Raw genomic sequence first — 4,689 nt, 5'->3', positions numbered from 1 at the left:
GCCTTAGCCGGTTGAGCTATAGGCACCGAGCCAGGTTTTTCTTTTTTTGAGACAGAGTCTCACTCTGTTGTCTAGGCTACAGTGCCAGGGAATCATAGCTCACGGCTACCTCAAATACCTAAGCTCGTGAAGTCTTCTTGCTTCAGCCTCCTCAGTAGCTGGGACTACAGGCGCCCACCACTACACTCAGCTAATTGTTCTGTTTTTAGTAGAGACAGTGTCTTATCTTCCTCAGGCTGGTCTCATTTCCTGAGCTCAATGGATCTTCCCGCCTCAGCCTCCCAGAGTGCTGGGATTATTGGTGTGAGCCATCTTGCCTGGCCAGTTTTTGCTTTGTTTTTAATGTGAGACCTTAGCGCCTATCTCAGGGCCTGGAACATAACAGGTTTGTTGAATTCGCCTGATAATTACCCGTTTTCTCCCACATTCCTGCTTTCCCACACCAATTCTGCCAGCATTTATTGAATACCTACTATGTCCTGGGCACTTTATACATATCATGCTTAATAAAGATCATCTCATAGAATCCACCCCTTTGGGAGGCACCTGTGGCTCAAAAGGGTAGGCTGCTGGTTCCATATGCTGGAGGTGGTGGGTTCAAACCCAGCCCTTGGCCAAAAACTGCAAAAAAAAAAAAAAAATCCACCCCTTTCTATACCAAGCCCCCAGCTGTGACCTCCCAATGACTGCTCATATCCTCATTTTATTTATTTCTTCTTCTTTTTTTTAAGACAGAGTCTCACTTTGTCACCCTCAGTAGAGTGCCATAGTATCACAGCTCACAGCAATCTCCAACTCTTGGGCCCCAGTGATCCTCTTGCCTCAGCCTCCCAAGTAGCTGGGACTACAGGCGCCCGCCACAGCGCCCAGCTATTTTTTTAATTGCAGTTGTTATTTTTTAGCAGGCTCAGGCCGGGTTCGAACCCACCTGCCTCAGTGTATGTGGCTGTTGCCCTAACTGATTGAGCTATGGGTGCCAAGCCCGTATCCCCATTTTAAAGATGAGGAAACTGAGACTCCAGAGCTCTTCAAGCCTGGCTCTTTGAAGCCAGATCTATGCTGGGCATAGTAGCTCATGTCTATACTCCTACCACTTGGGAGGCCAAGGTAGGTGGATCTCCTGAGCTCAGGCATTCAAGACCATAGTGAGCAAGAGCAAGACAGGGTATGTACTAAAAATAGAAAAACTAACTGGGCGTTGTGGCAGGTATCTGTAGTTCCAGCAACTTGGGAGTCTGAGGCAAGAGGATCACTTGAGCCTAAGAGTTTGAGGTTGCTGTGAGCTATCATGACACCATGGCACTTTACCCAGGGTGACAGAATGAAATTCTGTCTCAAAAAAAAAAAAAAAAAAGGCCAGATCAATGTGACTCTCACATCCTCATTCTTCTCCTGCCAAACTGGCATTTCCTCAGCAAAGAGGGCGAGGGGGCACTGAACCTGTGTACCGTGCCTGGGATCTGGCTGACTTGAAGGGTCTGGCCCAGAAATAGAATGCTGTGGGGATGAGGATCCCGGGGTCCTTGTCACAGCCCTCCAGCTTTCTATACAGGCATGACGTGCACTTGGGTGAAGGCAGGCAGCAAGGACCTGTGGGCACATTACATGTGAGTGTCCCGGTGAGGGTCCCTGTCTGAGTGTCCCAGTGCAATGGACTGGCATGGGGGAGGGAAGCACTGTGGCCTGTGCAGCTGTCGTATGTCCTTGTTTTACCAATGAAGAACCAAAAGTGAAGGATTTGCTCAAAATAATACAACTCATGTGTCTGCCCATGGGTAAGTATGTATACAAGAACATATATGTTTGTGTGTATGTGTAGGGTGGGGTGAGCAGGGCAGCTGCCTGCATCTCCAACCCTGTAATAGACCCTCCCTGTCTCGCCGACCTGCAGGAGAGAAGGGAACGGTAATAACTGTTTTGCCCAGCGGATCCACCTCATGTCACAGCCTGAAAATGTGCCTTGGGGCCTGTCTGACAGAGACCCCTCCCTTGTCCAGGCTTGACCCTAGTCTGATCCCTAGTGTGCCCGTGTGCACATGCATAGGAGTGGGTGTCTGACACCTGGCCTGCTCTCATTATCTCCAGATTGGCCTGACCAAGGGATGCCAGCAGGTGGGAGGCTGACCAGGGGGCTGTTCCAGGAACGGAGTGTGTGTCAGTCTCCTCATCAGACTGGGAGCTCCCTGAGGGCAGGAGCTCTCTTGCCTCAGTAGGGATATTCCAGGGCCTGGCCTCTGCCCCTTAACTCCAGGGGCATGGTCTCAGAGAAAGGAGTATCAACATAACAGACACTGTCTCTCAGGACGCCCCAGATCGATGTCACCTATTTGAGTTTCCCCCACCAAGCCTGGGAGGGCAGCTGTTATCAGAGGGGCTGCAGGTCCTCAGCCCTGGGCAGTGGGACAGAAGTGCTTGACTAGCAGGGCATCAGACTGCTGCCCTTTCCTGCCCCACCCCAGCCAGCCCTATTGCCCATAGACTTTGACCACTCCTTAGTTCTCTTATCAAAAAAAAACTACCAAAACTAGCCATTGAAACTCCCCGCCTCTGGAGCCCCGCACCCCACCCCGCCCCACCCAGTCTGCCCCACCCTGGCATCCAGTGCCCACAACCTGCCAATTCCATTCCCAGGAAGACCCAGAGGGGAGCAGAGCCGGGTGTTGTGGCAGGCACCTGTGGTCCCAGCTACTTGGGAGACTGAGGCAAGAGAATCACTTAAACCCAGGAGTTAGTTGCTGTGAGCTGTGATGCCACAGCATTCTACCCAGGGCGACAGACAGCTTGAGGCTCTGTCACAAAAAAAAGAAGAATAGCACTGAGGAAGCCATGAGGCTCTCACTCTCACCTGCCTTCTCTGGGCTTGAACAGCCCCTCACTGACCCCAGAAGTGCTGGGAAACTGAAACCCAGAGAGGGAGAATTCACATAGCCAGTCCCAGTGGAATGGGGATAGGAGGGGTCCTCTCCCCACTGCCTCTACCCTGGGCACCTATTTGAGACTCACAGGCATGTCTGTGCCCTTCACTCGCTGACTGTGCCTCAGTTTACCCATATGAAAAATGGAGGACAAGGAGAGTGAGTCAGTTTTATTATATGAGATAAGAGAACCAGACAAAGCAGCCAGCGCGGAGCCGGGCACACAGAAGTTGCTTCATAAAACACAGCCACCTCCTTCTGGTCTGAAGTCCTCTCCCCCATTAAAATACACTACTCCTCAACTTCTTTAGAGGGATCTTACCTCTCCCTCTCCTCCCCCACTGCTCCCAGCCTTTGTCCCCAGGTGTGAACCAAGGGAAATGGCACTTCCTCCTCCCCTCCTGCCACCACCCGCCTGGTGATGGTTTTGCTGGGAGTGACAGGGCTACCCAGCCTGCTGACTCAGCTGTAAAGAACTGGGGCTTGCTTAGCAACGGGCAGGCCTCTGGCAAACAGAGCCCCAGCCCTGGGCAGCCACACCCCTGCCGCAAGAATGCAGCCACATTCCTAGGGGGTGCCGTGGCACTGTGCCTGTTACTGGGGGGGGGGGGAGGCAGACAGGCACCTTCCTCTGCTATCTCGACACTGGGTAGAAGGGAGCCCTCATACCAGGGCCCAGGCCTCCATCCTGACAGGAGGAAGCCGAAGTGAGGTCGTGAAGGTCGTTCACATTCTTCTGTGACCTTGGACCAGGGTGCTCTGAGCCTCAGTTTCCTCACCTGTAAAGTGTAGCCTTCTGGTGATGAGGACAGCGTGACAGAGCACAGGTCTTTAGCACCAGCCTGCCTCACCCCAAGGATTCAATGACAGGGACCCACATTCCTTGCAAAATGAGGGAGGTCTTCGGGCTCTGGGGCCCTAAGGGAAGACTGAAACTCAGAGAGATGTGCACCTGTCTGAGGCCACACAGCTGCTGCCCCATCCTCTCTGCCCACCCAGAACCTCCCTAATCAGCCCCACATCACAGGTCCACGAAGACCCCCAGGCCTCACTCTTCCCGCTGGCGAGGGTCAGACCGGGCTGGGGGAGGCTCTGGGCTTTCATGACCCCCTTCCTGGAGCTCCATCCAAGTAGGGGCCTCTCCTTCCTCTGCCCTTCTACCAGACCAGGCATTTCCCCAGGCAGGGCCCACATCACCCAGCCCTGGCCCTCAGCGCCACCCTCAGGCAGTCAGGGGAGGAGTTTCCCTCAAGGAAACCCTCCCTCTCCTTCCTTCCATCTCTGCATTGCTGGGCTGGGGTCTTGCCCTTCTCTCTCTACCTGCCTTTTGTCTTTTTCTCTCGGCCTCTTCATCCTAGGAAAAGGCCACAGTACAGAGGCACCTCAAGCACTCAGGAAACTTGTTTCATGAAAAGGGGCTTTGACTGGAAGCTGGGCCATCTGGAGTTGCATCCTGGATTCTGTCTCTAACTTGCTGTGTGATTTTGGGCAAGTCCCTTCCCTTCTCTGGGTCTTCCGTTTCCTCTTCTCATGTACCCTGCAAGTGAGAGTGTGAAGTGCCCAACACATAGTAGGTCCTTGGAAAATAAGTCTCGTGGGCATGTCCAGCCCCACCCACCCACTCACTGCCTCCCTTAATCCCTGAAGATCTGCCAGCCTTTGATACCCCTGTGGGTGGTAGAGTGCCATGGCATTACAGCTCACAGCAACCTCCAACTCCTGGGCTCAAGCGAGTCTCCTGCCTCTGCCTCCCAAGTAGCTGGGACCACAGGCG

Source organism: Otolemur garnettii, unplaced genomic scaffold (assembly GCF_000181295.1).
Source record: "Otolemur garnettii isolate 467f Iridium unplaced genomic scaffold, OtoGar3 scaffold00009, whole genome shotgun sequence".
Taxonomy (NCBI): domain Eukaryota; kingdom Metazoa; phylum Chordata; class Mammalia; order Primates; family Galagidae; genus Otolemur; species Otolemur garnettii.
Note: the sequence above shows the minus strand (reverse complement) of the source record.